The 17,557-nt window shown below is 31.2% G+C and overlaps 1 protein-coding gene across 17 annotated transcripts in view; it reads left to right on the top strand.

Annotated features, from left to right (window-relative positions):
* Positions 1 to 17,557, top strand: part of Tenm3 (teneurin transmembrane protein 3) — a 2,554,979-nt gene that overhangs the window by 12,071 nt on the left and 2,525,351 nt on the right. The window lies entirely within an intron of this gene.

Consider the following 17,557-nt stretch of genomic DNA (forward strand, 5'->3'; position numbering starts at 1 on the left):
CTGTTTTATATTTTATTTTGAGACGGGGTCTTTCTAAGTTTCTAGGTTGCCTAGGTTGGGACCACACTATGAGTTCTTCTACCTTAGCCTCCCAGGGTGGCAGCCTGCCTGATGTTTTGATCACTTGCTTCCTTACCTTAAATGCTGAGGTGTCTTTTCTTACTTACCTTGATTGAGGATTTATTACCCTTCTAGCATTTCATCTCACCATTTCGTCCTGGGATGATCTATATCATTGATTTTAGTAAGCACCTAGGTTAATATGCTGAAGAGAATGCAGGTTTCTCAGTGCTAGACTTTAGGAGAAATTAGTTACAGTTCACAGAATTAAGAACTTGAGTATAGATTGAAACATAATGCTGGAGTTTGTGAGAATTTTTTCTATATGAAATGTGAGGAATATCAAAGTTTTATGGTAGGGAAAAGTGTTAAAATAGTTTTGCAGATGCTAGAGAAATACAATATAACATCATCTAAAGTAATTTGGCTTGGTAATATCAAATAAAATTTATATTTTCATATTTTGTGTATTTTTCTCAACATAAAACAGAATAATAATTTATGTGCTTAGCATTATATGTTATATTGAAACATTCTTTTTTATTGTTGACATTGAACTTCTGCCCTCCTCCAGCATTGTTTGATCAACCATACACTCTCACCTCTTAGGTCCTTCAGTCTCCTTAGGCTTGTGTTGCCTCAGATCCTGTTCAAAACTTTAAAAATGAAGCCGTGTTGTGTCTAGACCCTGTCAATATGATTTTAAAAGGCAAAATCATTTTCTTGTAACCTAACATTTATGTATTTTTCTTCAGGTGTTCATTCAAATTTCATTATCTTGTTTTAGATAATTGGGAAGTTAATCACAAGAAATTCTTGATTACATCTCTAGGAGATGTGGAAGAAACTGTAACTGCTTCGAAGGACATCAAAGTACTGAAAAAAAGCAGCGCAGGGATAGGAGCTTTATTAGTTTCACAAGGCAGCCATAACAAATTATATAAGCTGTGTGGCTGAAGAGAACAGTATTTTATTCTCTTACAATCCTGGAAGACAGAAATCTGAAATGAAGATGTTGACAGTTTGGTTCTTCCTGAAGTTTCTGAAATAGAATCAGTTTCATGACTCTTCCCTGGCTACGGCAGTGGCCTGGAATGTGCGGTGTTCTTAGGCATAGACAAGCGTGGCTATGGCCGCTGCTTTCCTGTTCATTTGCCCTTTGCTCGTGGATTTCCTCCTCTGTGCTTGCTTCTTTCAAGTCTTCCTGTCCTTACACTTATTAGAACACAAGGCATTGGATTTAGTCTTCATCCTAAATCCAAGATGGTCTTATCGCAACAATCTTAATTTATTTGCAGTTGCAAAAATCTTTTATTTCCAAATAAGGTCACCTTCATAGGCACTGTGAATTAGAATTTGAGCATAACTTTTTGGGGGACACTATTCAGTCTATAATGGTGGGAATGGTCAGTCTTGGTAGAGGTTAAAGTGTTAAGTTTAAGCACACCGTTGACACTGGGTAGAAGTTGAGTTGATAGATGTTCTATAGTAAAAATTCACTGGCTGGCACAGTTGCCAATTCTCATTCTCTCTGTTTATTTTCATTCTGCCCCCTATTCTTTTGCAACAGATAGGTAGATCTAGATAAATGGATGCAGTGATTTAAAGTTGGGGGAAACAAAATCTGGTACGTATATCTTGAATTTAGTGAGCTTTATTTATCTTCTTTTAAAAAATATATATCTTCTAATTAGCATGAAAAAATTTTATTTTTTATAAAACATTGCTGGAAACTTACATGAGACATACACTCTTTGAAATCATACAGTATAAAAAGAAAGTTAAGAATCAATTAGTTTTTTAGATTCCTCCTTCATGGTTGCAAGAATAAAATATGATAATTTAGTCTCCAATGATATAGATCACAAGGATATTATTGTTAATGCAAAATGTGCACATTAGTTTGATACACATTCACTACTTCCCAATATGTGATTTCTACTTTGAAGTATTTTTATTCTATTGGACAAATTTTAATGAGTGCAGACTGTGGATGCAAATAGAAAACTTCATCTATTTTCTTCTCAAGTATTTGGAGATAGGGAAGAAATATTTTTGATTATACTCTAAAATCTTCCTCATAAAACCTCAATAAAAATATCTACTTCCTCTAAATATCATTTAATTTATGACATCATATTAGACTAGGTAACAAAAACTGCTACAAACATAAGGAAAAAGTGATAAAGAAACTAAGAGTAGCTGAGTTTAGCATACTTTATTTAGGTTATCAAAATCAGATCATAAAAATTAAATAGTGTCAGGGATGGTAGTACTGACATAATTAATAAATATCACTTGATAGATCAATGATGAATTGTATACTACTAAATAATCTAGCAAACAAAATTTACTGAGAAGCAAGCTATAAATCTTACTTATGTTACCATATATATAGTCAAACATACACACACACATACACACCTCTAAGACAATAAACTATTCATTCAGCAAATTATGAGAATTTTGTAGCCACAGAATACACCCTAGTTTCAAAAAATTAAAAATTTGGTGATAACTAGCCATTAATGAAGAAACTAAAACTGTAATTGCAGACTAATAATAAAATAATAGTCTAAAATGCTCCATGTGGAAGCTTTATGTGTACCCAAACTGTAATAAAAATTTCCATATCTTAAATATTTAATTACTAAATTAAAAATAAAGTGAATAAACTAGTTATCTGAAAAATATCAGCAGAACAAAATTAAGGCATTTAGAATGATTAAATATGTATGTAGATCATTGAATTGGGCAGAGTAGCAGAATTTAAAAATAAATCCAGAAACTTATTCATTGAAATCAATAAATACAATTAAGGACACTTGATTGATAAAAGATATAAGAAAATAATGTGAAATCGTGTGGAATCAGGAATAACAGAAGCAAAATCTGTATCAAATTGTTAATAGTTTAGGGGCTGTAAAGAATAGTCTCATGAGTGCTAAAAATACAGATTTACCACTGGAAAGATGGCTCTGTGAGCAATCCTAAACACAGAATACTATACCCAGAAAATTTCATTCTTAAATTTCTCTTATCATTAAGCCTATCATACTTTAACTGCCGGATATTATAGAGGAAGAAAAAAGCTTTCCTAATTGATTTTATAAACCAATGTGACTATGGTGTTAAAAGTGAAAAATTCTATATGACCATTTAAAAAAAAGTCATGAAGTGTTTTTAATGTCTGTTTCTAATAAGACACTTTATCATATTCTAGAATTATTAGGCAGGGAAATACAAAATAAAAAGAGATGTAAAAATTGGAATCAAGGAAGTCATTATTTACGCGTTAATAACTGCCAGAAACATAAAGTGACTAAAATATGATTATAAACAATGAACATGCATTATATTACTCATTTGAAATGGATAATTGATAGCACTTGGAATACCAAAATATATTGTTTGAAAATATAACAGGAAAATGTAATAATTTAAAACTGAATCTAAAAAAAATATGAGTACAAGATCAAAAGAAAATTTTAGAGCTACAGGTAAAGAAAATTTTAAAGCTACAGAAATCACAGTAGGATGTGAATTGAAGAAAAATTCATAAATTGCAGAGCTGGACTCTCGCTGTCTTTTCAAATTCCCTGCCTGGATCACTGACTGTAGTATTTCCTAGCTATTTGAAGAATGTTAAATTATCTAAATTTTCTGTATCTCAATTTCCTCATCTAAAAATTGACATTAATATTTCATTTACAGAGCTTTTGTCATGGATAAAAGCCATAATTGTATTAGCTTTCAGCAAAATCATCTTCTGAGCTTATTGACAAAACCTTATTTACCATTTGCGATTCCTTCAGCTATTCCTATTAGTACCACTGCTACTATGGTAGAAAAATTTAAATATTAAATAAAGATAGTAATTCTCTAAAAATTAATCTATGCATTCAACATAAATTCAAGTAAAATTCTATGAGGGTTTTTAATTTGTCAAGCAGTTTTAAAATATCTCTGGAAAAAATATGTAAAACAAGTAAAAGACTATTGGGTATTAATAGGAGAGCAGTCATACTTTTGTAGATACTATAATCATTATAAAATTATATTTTAAATAGTATAACAATGAAAAGAATAGTATCCATAAAATATACTTATCAATATATGGTATGTTAATATCTAGTAACAAAGATACGTAACAACAATGGAAAAAAACTATGTTAATAAATAAAGATAAATAACCTTCTAGACATACGAAAGATCAATAAATAGAAAAGGAAATACAAATATTCAGTAAAAAAGACTTCACAAATAAGTGAAGAAATGCAAATCAAATATAAAACATGTATTACATTTTGATAGATGTTAAAAATGTTGTTACAATTTCTGAGCTTTGATTTTCACAGCCTCCCTGGTTCTAGCATAAAGAATAAACACAGGACTTGGTTTTGGGAAGGATAGGGTTCAGAATTAAAGAGAGGGTCAGGGTGCTGAAGGCTTCATAAGTCGCAGTCATCACTTGTAATAAAGGGCAGTAAAACACTGATTTTTACACTCTGACACAGCAACAACAAAGGCCATATTTTGCTTTTTGTCTGTTGTTAAATACTGAAAATATTCTAAAATGCAACCATGTAAGAAGTGTAAGGAATTAGACATACATATATAGTTCACCAGAGTGTCATGCTATATTGTCTTTCTATAGGGCAATTTTACATTAATCAAGCCATTAAAACTGTATGTACTTTGTTATTTTTTAAATTAAAATGTAATTTAATGATATAATCAACTACTTGTGAAGAGATAGATATTATTTTTAGAATTGTTTATAATAGCCAGAAATAAAAAGGAAAATAAGTAGATGTCAAGAATAAAAAAATTGTTTAGATGTATCATGTAACATTCAATAATAGAGTTCTGTGAAGTCATCAGTAGATTCTGCAGATTTGTATTTATTAAAAGGAAAAATTCTGGACAGTTGTATATGCTTTTTAGTGAAGATTATCCCAAAACTGTATACAATACTGCCATTAAATGACAAAAGCTGCCTAATATTTTAACCAATTCTATCATTCAATGTATTCAGAATCACACCAGTGTGATGTAACTTGCTGTCCTAGAAATTTTGACTAAGACTAGATGAGCTCATATTAGTTTTTAAATTCAAGGCTACCTAGGGGAAAGAGTGCTTTTGGTCAGCCTCTTGACACTGGAGCCCTGGAACAAAGGAAAGTAAGAAGGAGTGAGAGATGAAAGAAGCTAAAAGGCAATAACAAATTATGTGAAAACTTCCTCAAGATCTAGTTGCAGTATTTATATATCACAGCAAATCTCATGCACTATTGTTTGTACATCATATCGAAGGCCAAGTTTAACAAATTAATGTTATTTTGGAAGGTATTTAATTCTGACTTCTAGGTTTGTCAGACTTCTTCCATTCTGTGCAAACTCATCTTACCACTCTGGGATTATCTAGAGTAGTCTTTTCTGTTTAGCCAGTTACAACATGGCCACGTTTACCCCTCCTAACTTGAGAAACGGCACAGAGAGGTGTGTATTAGTCCAATATTTATTGATTTGTATTCCTGTGTCAGGCACAGTGCCAGAATCCGGAAACTCAGCAGGTCTCCTTCAAAAGGAAGGTATATAAATCAATAACTATAGTACCACTGCTAGTGCTGTAATGGAAGCATGGCATTTATGTGACACGTCCAGAGTAGGAGAAAGTAGATTAGTGGCCGCCTAGGGCTGGGTGGTGGGGCAGTGGAACGTGAAGTAGTGCTAATGTGTAGGAGGTTTCTCTCTGTGATGATAATCTTCTAAATTTAGGTAGGAAGTCACTTGAAATGGATAAACTGTACAGTATGTGAATTACTCTTAAGTAAAGATGTTTACAAAGTCATATGAACAAGCATTTTACCCAGCTGTGTCCTGGGTATCAGGACAAAGTCTGCACATTCTCAGGAAGGGAGGAGGTACATAGTGTCATTTGGGTTTCAAATTATTCAGAATGTAGGTCAGTAAAGATTCTGACAAGTGTAGTCTAAACATATGCAGCTGAAAGTGGAAAGCATATTGAGTTTGGGATCCTTGGTTAATGTTAAATTTGAAAGCTGGGGAAGGTTGTGGAGACTGCCATGTAGGGCCTTGATCCTGTGGTGAGTTTTATATAATAACCACCTAATTTGTGCTTGTGACGTTACTAGCCAAGCTGGATTAATTAGATCGGCTTTTCTTTATCAGGACATTTGGATCTTTGAGTGTATGAGATATACCCAAGTATCTTGTTTAAAATGCAGACATCTGAGATCCATGCCCAGAGATTCTGATTCTGAGATAGTAAGTGGGAGCAGTGAGTCACTTATTAAAATAAGGTGGTCTACACATTAGACTTAGAAAAATACAATTTTAGGAAACTCTGAAATGTATTTATTTAATTCATATGCCAAATGTCAAATCACAGTTGTGAACACTGATTTACTCAATATCTCAAGTTGTGCCCAGGTCTCTGTCTTTTGTATTCGCATTCCATTGGAACTATACTCATTAAGAAGAAAAAACAAAACCCTGCTGTACTGTATATTGCTGTAATGTTATGTACTTTTTAGTAATATAAACAGAAACAAAGGTGAAATGTCATTTATAAATGTAGAATATACAAAATTAAGCATTCAGCAATTTCTGTAAAGTTATTTACAGATGTAATTTTAGGGAATCACAATATGGCAAGATCTTTAAGACCGCAGAGGATTTAGAGTGGGATTCAAATTCTATGCTTCACTTTCTGGAGGAGAACCTGTAATTTAGAAAAAGAAAAAAAAAAGATATTTTAAGTGTAATGCAATGGTGATTCTTTGAAGCGGTACAGGGTATCTCATTTCACAATGATTCCATGAGCTGTGTTTTAAGAGGAAGATAAATATCAACTGTAATTTCAAAACTTTCATTCACTTGAGAGTGTTTCCTATGAACGTCTATTGATTTCTGGAATATTTCTGCAGAAAGTTGTATTGTTATTTGTAGTGCATTAAGTTGTGATGCCTAGATTCAGAGAGACGTAGTTACAATTTTATTTAAGAATTCCACCTCAATTAGCTATTCATTTGTTTTCAAGACTCTTCAAGACTCTGCTTTGGGAAAATAATCTCATTAGAGCCTCAGCCAATGACTATAGCTCATTTTCATCAAATGCTATTTTGCTGTTCTGGTTATAATTCCCAATTAATTTTAATTTCTTAGCTTGCATATGCTTTTCAAGAGATATATATGATCAAGAAGATGTCTAATTGGTTAAATGCTTTGTTAGATTTGGAAACTTCACACAAGATAGTACTTTAATAGTTTTAGAGAATGTGGGATAGCTACATTTAGCCTTCAGAGGAAGTAAAATGATGGGATAGATTTGGAGACACCTTGTGGAAAAATATTTTGTATAAATGTAAGTGTTTTTTATTTAAAACTTCATTGCTAAAAAGAGATTTAACTATCACTTTTGCTATTATCTGTATTTTCGGTGGTAAAATTGAGACAGAGGGTGTTACATTCACGGAATCACAGGAAGCAGTGAAAGCAACATAATTTAAGTCTTAAACTAGGATCTATTAAATTTCTAAGCCAATGCTATCTCAGTACCATACTACGCAAGCCTTAGCAGCAATGGGTTTTTTTCATTCAGAAAATAAAAAAAGCTTTGAGTCTGGTTGTGAAGGTCTAAAATAGAGGACATTGGGATCGATTTAGAGGTTACCTTCAGCCAGTAAGAGATCAGTCAAAACGGTCAGTGCTTAGTCAAATTCTCCGGAGTCATTTGGTGAAATTCCAGAATGGAAGCAAACTCAGATATTATTTAATTAGTCCAGCCAATCCTTCTCATTTGCTTAATGAGAAAGTAGGTTCTCAACCTAAGATAATCATATGTGTTTATGGTTTTTATTGTCAGAGAGACTCAGGAAATTCAAGGTAGAGAGAATTCAAAATTCAAAGCCCTGCAGAAATAAGTAGGAGGAAATAACTGTAAATTCCCTAAAACAAAAAAAAGTACACTTCAAGGTGATCTGAGTGCCACTTAATTAAGGAATCATACTAGACAATATGCCCATTTTGTTTATTATTAAATTAGTATTATAGTTTCAGGTAAATTAAGCATTTCTGAAAGAAGTTCTGAGCTCATCAGTATAATTTTCTTATAGAATATTGCACTTTATATGATCTCCATGGTACAGTTTTAAAACCTAATATAAATAATATCATCATTAAAAATTTTAGAATGTGAAAAGGATGGTTTTCTTCTAACATATGTAATTCAGAATGCATTTTGGCATTTTGTGAGGATACTCTTGCTGATTTTTTTGTATTGTCAAATAGTTATATAATAAAAATTGATTGCTTTTGCATTATTCTATTGAACAGAACTGTTTGTGAATATATTTGTTTAAAGTACCTTTTTCATCTCTAATATTTGAAGGTAAATATGTTAAGTTTGTTTTGGGGAGAATGGAGCACTTTTGTTTTATTACTTTCTGTTTGATTACTTTGATTACTCTAGTGTGTTCCACTGTCTTTTTGGTCACTATTATTTTAAAAAAAGGAACTTAACCTCTAACTGTAACTCTGGAGGCCTCTTAACCAAAGTCATTTTCTACTGAACTGAAAGCTGCTCACAGTCAATAATCAGTTCAGCTATCACATATACTAGTTCATTTATCACTTTACAGTGCTTTATTGCAGGGCATTTTCGTTGATACTTCCCTCTCTCTGATTGAAAACCAGCAAGACAGTGAATCTCTTATTATTTAAAAAGAGATAGACGTGAGATACATAAGGCAGGAGACCTTAAAGTGAAGACTATTGTTTCACTTATAGTATAGGGATTGATTCTATATTGATACTATTATGGTAATTATTTACTTTTGTTACACAGTTGTTACATTAACCCTAATTCACCTTTCAAAAATGTACGTAACACAGAAAAATAAAATATATGTTTGGTAGCTCCACATGGACAGTCTCTCCCTAGACAAATCTATTTAGATTTTACTTATTTGTGTGCTGAAAGTGAAAGACACAACTATGATTTATTTCTAAATTATTGCTTTTAGATTATGATTCCTTTGGACTTTAAAAAATTTTATTTGTACAAGTTTACAGTACATGAAGTTCACATTCCTTTTTTTTTGTGAGGAGGAGGTCCATGTATATAGCACAGATTGTTTCTGCTTTTCATTCCCCTACCTCTTTGTACCAACCTCCCTCCCTCTTTAAATTCTCTTTCTCTGTTTTTATTCTTGTTATTATTATTCTTAAATCATGTTTAAGATATATATATATGTTTACATACATTGTGGATATTTGTTCCTTGAACATGGCATAACTTCATTGCTTTGGATTTTTTTATTCCTCTACTCCCACGCTTTCTTCTTTTGTATATATATTTAGGCAGACTGTGTTGGGAGCCAATCCTATTATTTATTACTAGTAAACAATACCAGCATTAATAAAACCTTTCTGCTTTAAAACATTTTCCTTTGGAGAAGTGAAACAGCTTGATAGCATTAAATACAGCTGAAAGATCATGTAATAAAAAGTGAGGATTATTTTAAACACCTTGGCCCATCCCAAAGATTTCATAAAGGGATACAGCATATAATTATAAGATAAAAGTAAGGGTCCAGTGGATCAAATTCATATAGAAACTCATGAGCTTTTTGAATTGATAGAACTTCCCTGAAATATTTTTTATATATTGTTTTGGAAATTTGTAGAGGAACTTTTTTATATTGATGATCATATTTAAGATACCTCTATAAGATTATTCCCATAGCTTCTTACTAATTGTGCAGTATTCCAAAGCATTTTATCATTATAGAAGCTTTTTTCAGTGCTGGTCTACTCTGAAAAATCCTAAACTCCTCTTAGTCTTCCATTCATCTCTTACCAAATATTTTCCAATATTTTTTCATCCTTTTTGAGTGTAGTAGATTCATAGAATACAGTCTTAAAGAATTCATTCATAGCTGTATTTCATCATAGTGAATTAGTTTTCCTTTTAGAGATATACGCTGAATACATAGAGCTTTTATATATTTTAATAGATAATATTAAAATATGTAATTTGAAAATAAACTATTTAACTCAAGTCATAATAAAATAATGCATATATTTTCGTCCTACTAGCCTAATGTTATATTTTTTATGTGAAGTCAAAAGACTTGCAGGATTTAGAAGAAATTAGTAGTTTAATAAATTGTGATTACAGAACAATTATGGTAAGGATTAAGGCAATATAAAATTCTGATTTTTATGGGTTGGGGATTTAGCTCAGTGGTTCCATTGCCTGCCTCACAAGTGCAAAGACTCAAGTTTGATCCCCGGTACCAAAACAACAAACAAAAAATTGTGATTTTATTCAGTTTTGGTATTACCTTTCATTGCACTTTATTTGTGCTTCTAAGAGATGCATAGATGGCAAATTTGAGTTTAATATGTTTATGTCCTTAGACAATTTCCTGATAAATTTAAGTGAAATAGTTCAAAGCCAAAATTTTGGAAGAAATATTGTAAGGTCTGTGATCCCGAGAGTAAAAATCAACACCTGAAATTATTACAGCTTGCCTGTAAATATACTTATATAGGATCTCAATAAATTAGAAGCTGACATCAGGTAAACTCTCCTAAAGATTTTCTTTTGCAGGAAGTATAATTCATTTTAGAACAATTCAAATAAATCACAAATTATATTGTTTGAGTGAAAGTTTATTTTAAAGTACGCTCCTTGTAAATAGAGCATTAAACTTCAAAGTCAAAATTACTTTTAAAAGTATTCTTTATTTGTTAAATTGTTAATTCAGTAAATCTTTTTTCAATATTTCCTCTGTGCCAGTACTTTTTGAATTCAGAGACTTAATTTATCTCACAACTTTATCTATGTTTGTGAAGACCCTCCATGCAAATAAATGAACAATGAAGGAGAATATCTCAACTAAGAAGCAATGCACATTATTGAATTATGGAAACTAACCTAGTGACTAGATGGCTCTTTTACCAATAGTTCAGTAGGAAAGGGTTTTCTAAGGAGATAATATTTAGCAGTAGCTGGAATGATGAAAAGTTAGCGCTTAGGCAGACTGGGAGGAAAGGAGTCCAAAGAAGTGCTTTTAAAGGGCTCTGAAGTGGGGTCAGGGTAGGGATAAATTATAAATTACTTTCAGTTTAGCCTGGCATTAATGAAAATGAGAAGTCAAAAATCAGGGAAGTAAATACGTAGGCCAGGAATAAATTCCTGAAAGAGTTAACACCAACCATTTCCCATGTCATTTCTCCATGAAGGACATGTTAGTGAGTCATAAAAGTCCATTCTTGCAAGTTTTGACGTGTTGTCTGCATTTTTCTTGAGAACATAAACCTTGAGGAACCAAAATTGGTTCTTGAGGTGAAGTATATATCTCTTATCCTTATATGTATGCCAGGGTAGAATGGGGCTTAAACCTCTTTATTGGATGTAAGTTAATTCATCCTTTAACCTAAGCATTGGTTCACAATCCCTGCTTCACATCAGAATCAGTCAGGGATGTATTTTAAAAAGCTTCTGTGTCACAGCCGTATAAATTAGAATCTGTACCTGTAGGGCTTAGGTAGGAATATTCCAAAAATTTCCTAGGTGAATTTAAACATGCAACCAGGGAATGATAACTCTTGCTTTGTTCTCTGTTCTAATTTCCCACTTAGGATATTATTAAAATAACATAAGCAAACAAAATGAAACAAAAATTTAATATATGCATAGAATGATCATTCAGTAATATCCATCAAGCCCCAAAGCATACCTTTTTCTTTGTTGGTTGGTTTATTTTTTCTTTGATAGTGAAGTGCAAACTTTGCCCTAGTGTCCTTTTCCCACTAAGATCTGTTTACCTTTTTAAATTTATGGACTAGAGCTTTCCAACAAAAGTGTAATGTGACCTACTTATGTGATTTTACATCTTTTAGCAACCACATTAAAAAATTTAAAAATTGAGATTGATTAAATAATTTATTGAATCAGTACATCCAAAATATTATAATATTAATATATCAATAGATCAAATATTTTACTTTTTTATCTTAAAATTTGCTGTGCATTTTACCTTTTTATTATTGATCACATTGCAAATGATCAATAACCACATGTGGGGATTGGCTACCAGATTGAATAGTGCACTATACAGTGGTAACCCTATATTTTCATCTTAATCTCTGCTGTTATGTTACTGGGGTACATTAAATCACAGATGATTTACAATTACTCCTGAATTAATTTATTCCAAAATCACATGTAATTGAGGGATTTCACCGGGATATATATATATATATATATATATATATATATATATATATATATATATTAATGCAGGGCTTTGTGCCATGGCACAATTCATGCTATATAGAATATCACCAGTCCTTATAAGCTTGATTAGTGTGCTAATAAACACACATACGTACATTTATTAGTTGCAAATGAGTACATTGCTTTACCTACAGTTAGAGCGAGCCAACTCAAGCAACTCTCAGAGACCTCAATCAACTCAGTGTGGAATTCTCAAAACGTTGAACAATTGATTGCCTTATGGTATTTTAAAGGCTTTGGAAAAAGTGGGTGTTTGCTAAAAATGCAGCTTCTTCCTGCACCTTTGAAGATTCTCATTCCACTTCCTAAGTATACTTTTGCTAAATTAGCAGAACCTTAATCCTTAAAAATACTTTTAACTCTTGAATCCCAAAACTATATTGAGTAGTCACAAAAAGTATAAAAAAGAAAAGTTAATGAAATACTTCATTTTTTACTTTACTAAGTATTTAAGTGAAGCAAGAAAAGCAAATGTGCACCTTTATGAGGCAGTCTGTACGTTAAATTCTTTAATATTTTTCATTTTTTCACTGAGGATTGAAGTTGTGTTTAGAACATTAATGTATATAAAATGTGTAATCAGCTAGAGCAACCTTCCAATCTATTATAAGCTAAGAGGAAAATAGTTTATGAATGTGAACTTAATATATTTATACTTCTAAATAATAAGATAATTTCTTTAATGCTTTTGTTTGTGTTAATTTTTAAAATTTTATTTTAAACATCTGTTTGTGAGGTTTTGGATCTTTAATACAGGTAGGAAAGGTTAAGGGAGCATCTCAGCTTCATAGAAAAGAAAGTATCCTGTGCTGATTGGCCTGTTGCTTTGAATTTGTTGAACTATCTTTTAGAAAATAATTCTTTCTCATTCATCTTGGAAAATATTATACAGTCTTTAATAATAAGGCACTACTTTTGCAGAGCACAAGTCATTACGGTAGATTATTTTCCAAATAACTCAATTAAGTTGAGGAAAAATACAATAGAGAAGAAAAAAACCCTAGTATTTAGTTAGGATTCAAAGCATACAGCATCAAACCATATCCAACAGGAAAAAAAGTATCATGATCAGTGTAAAAATGCATTTACTGGAAAGAGTAGATCACACGTGCAATAACTTCAGCTTAGAAAAAAGCTACATTATACTCATCCAAATAACTGTTTCTACAGTTTTTTTTAAATATCAATGAGGCTCTCATAGTAAGATGATAGAAAAAATACAGTTAAAATAAATTCTAAGTTGATATTTTAAATATTTTATAATAAAATGTTTTTATTTTAATTTACTAGTACTTGTATATATATCACATAATGTTTGCATTCCTTGGGAAGTTGGTGCAGGTACATAACACATCTTAGTTCCTTTTGAGTCCCCCTTCCTTCCCTCCCTCCACCCCATCCATTTCTTGATCACTTTCTCTTTTTTTGTACATGTTTGCAGTACACAATGTTTACATTCCCGGTGTGCAGTTGGTACATGTACATAACAAAATCCTCCTTTTCATCGTTATCCCCTCTTTCACCCCTCCATCCATATCTTGATCCCCATAATTAGTCTTAAGAAATGCTTTCTGGGACTATGTGTTTAATAACAGGCAGAGGGGAGGGTTTATTTCCTTTACCTACATCTTTACAGAGGGACCTCTCTGTGCTGGTAATTGGTCCATAAGGCAAAAAAAGGCACGTTAAAAATGAACAGGTACCTTTGAAAAATCTGAAACAATGCAATTTGTTGAAGCAAACACAAAAGGACAGCTAATACAAATTATATGCCAGATAAATTTGTTTAATGTTCATTTTAAACTATAATACACCAAAAAAATCGCAAATAGATTCTATCTTGTGTCTTTAGAATTTTAGAAGAAGAATGTATCTTGTCTGCTTCTCAAAGCTTTGTTCTTCTGCTTTGGGACTAAATCATAAAGTTCAACCAGCAAAGCTTTGTTTCCCAAAGGACACAGCAGGCATTGATAGTGCACTGTAGCTCTAATTCTATAGTGACACCAGATTGGCGACTGATAGAAATCTCTTGGGTGAAAGTGACAAAACTGTAATATTTCCACAATGGACTGACTGATGTCTTTGGAAGTTCTGTCTGATTTCAAAGGACATTTTATATTTTTCTGTGAAGATGAAAGTATATGAGACCTTTGTGATGAAAACCATCTGACTGTATAATAAGCATTGCAATAAATAAAATTAAAGTGTTTCATTTCTGAGCTATTTATTGCTTGAAGCTGATTAAGAATATTTCAAACTGTAGATCAAGTACTATTTATTTTTGATACAAAATGGTTATGAGGTTACCTTTATTTCTATCTGATTAATAGAGAATAAATTATTTAAAAAATAGAACGTGTTGGCAAGTCCTGTGAATAGTGAGGATCATATGTAGTTTTATGAGATGGTATATTTATTATTTATAGTTAAAATAATAAATATTTAAGTAGATTATCACATAAAGTGTTTTTTGTTTAGCTCAAAGTTTAAAACAAAGCATGTAATGTTTACATTTTTTTTCTGCTTAGCTATTTTAGTTTTACTTTCTGGTGGATAATAACTGAAATCTTTGAAACTTTAGAAAACCAGGAAACTGTGCCAAAGAACTACATTAATTTAATTAAAAATATTTGAAGCTTCAGATATATATGTTACATCCTGTCATACTTAACCAGTGAAGAATGATAAGCAATTTTTAAACTGTTATATTCATAATTGCTTTTGAATTCTAACAATGAAACAATTATTTTTAGTTCATATTCTTTAACTGAGTGGTCAACACGATAATTTACTGTATTAATTTGAAACATAAACAACTACTAACAGTCATTTATTAAAGCTTAAATTCTCATTATGTGAAAAAATATACAAATAATATTAACATGAATTATGTTTAGAATATACTTATATAATATACTTTATTGTTTTAAAAATACTAGCTATAGAATTTTAGAATACCAAATTCTTTACTTAGGAGAGTAAAATCTTTTATTTCTTTATTTTATATTAAAATTAAAAATCAGTGCAACTTCAAAATTGTCTAGGTTTTAATGATCAAATTCATCATGCTACATTTTTTGCTAAATAGGTTTTAAATAATGTTCATTGGGCCTCTAGCATTGTTCAGAAGGTTAGAAATACAATTGTTTGCCATACAAATTCAATTGAAAGTATAAACAATGTAATATGAAATGGTTTTGATTCAGTAATTTTATTTATATTAAGAAATCAGATCTATAAATGCAGCAGAGGTGATTTTGAAAGGTTTATCAGATGATTTGAATTTTTGTTTAGACTAGCTTTAGTATCAGTTATTATTACAACTGACTGTATTCATTAATGCAGTAGTCCTTAACTCTGGTTATATGATTATGATTTATTATTACAGATAACTGCTATCAGATAAGGTTGGACTATCATGGACTTCTCACAGTCCTGCACTGTGTTAGTTTCCTATTGGTGCTGCAGAAAATCACTATAAACTTAGTAGCTTCAAACCACACACGCTTATTACCTTATGTACCTTAAAGTTATGTGGAAGTCCAGTAGAGGCCTCAATTATTTAAAATTAAGGTGAGGGAATGGATGCATTCTTTAGAGATTATAGGGGAGAGAATCTGTCCCTTTGCTGTTCCAGCTTCTGGAATGCATTTATTTTCCTTGGTCCCTTTCCTCCCTTTTCAAAGCTGGATACATTGTGTCTCTCCAGTTTTTGTGCAGTCATCTCACTCACTGACAAGAGCTAGGAAAGTTTGATGCTTCATTTTTAAGGACCCCTGTAATCTGAATCTACACACCTGTTCATTTCAGGGTACTATTCCTATCTCCATGACCTTAATATAATCAAATTTTCCAGTGCATTTTTCATGTAAGTGAATAGATTCATAGGTTTCAGAGATTAAGACATAGAAAACAACAAGGGGAGGTTCACCAGTTACATGCACCCAGAAGAATTTTCTCATTTATTCAGTAGCATGTCATTAATGAGCATTGCCAGATAAACTGATGACTTTCAATTTTTTATCATTTGTGTTGATGCCACTTAAATAGTGTTCAGGGTTTGCCCCAATTCCTTCCTTCCTTCCTTTCTTCCTTCTTTCCTTCCTTCCTTCCTTCCTTCTTTCTTTTTTTCTTTATACTTTCTACTCTAAAGAAGCTGAAGTGGAAGCATTGAATGATGAATAAGGATGACATAAGGGGTGCCTATAAGAGCCAGCATTAAGCATTATATTAAGTTCATAAAATCTACACATGAACTTACATAACATAAATTACATGTTTCAATCTTTTGAGTTTTTAAAAGACTTGAGGTTTAATATAAAATTGCTTATCTTTTCTAGAGTGTCAGAGGATAAAAAGTGCCTACTTAAACAGTCATTAATTATTTACTATAGGTAGATACCTTTAGAATAATGATAATATTATTTGTACTATGTATGTATATAATCATAATGGAAAATCAACATTTAACATTTGGTACTTTCAAAGATATTTTACATAACAACTGTCTTCTGCAAGACTTTTAAAAACACCATAAAATATCTTTTGTATTTTGTTTTACAAGGAAGAAAGCTATGATTTATATTAGGCTTGTCTATTAGTAACACATTAATTTAGATATGAAGCCCAATTTGGGACTGTGTTTCTCTGATCTATTCTTTGGCAATTGTACCAGACTAGAATTATTGTAGAGATTTATTTACATTGTTGATGACTACTTAGATGATATTAGAGTTTCTTGTTTAGTAATGATCTAAAAATAATTTTGAATTACTTATTTGAATAATTACACCAGTTTTTATTGTATCTTGACTCCTTAAATATATCTTAGATTAATCTATTATTTTATTTAATGCTGAGTAATTCAGTGGGATAAATCTTTAGGTTTAACATTTTTTAAAATATAAAAATATAATTAGCTATATAAAGCTAGTTCCAGGGTTATATTGCTGAGGAAAGTCAGAAATAGTTAAATTAGTCCTTTGGGGATGATCTTGCCTTGATCAGCTTTTAGCTGATGACCATAAGGAGAGAAGGAAAGGAAATTCTCCTTGGAGATTTCCTTTGTCTCTGTTTTCTCTTCTTCATATTTAAATTTTTGAACTAAAACCTATTTTCTGTGCATTGGTCCCTTTATAGATTATTTTAATAAATATTTAATAG

Source organism: Heterocephalus glaber, unplaced genomic scaffold, assembly GCF_053883595.1.
Source record: "Heterocephalus glaber isolate CG9 unplaced genomic scaffold, H.glaber_assembly_v1.0 deba00001461, whole genome shotgun sequence".
NCBI lineage: Eukaryota > Metazoa > Chordata > Mammalia > Rodentia > Bathyergidae > Heterocephalus > Heterocephalus glaber.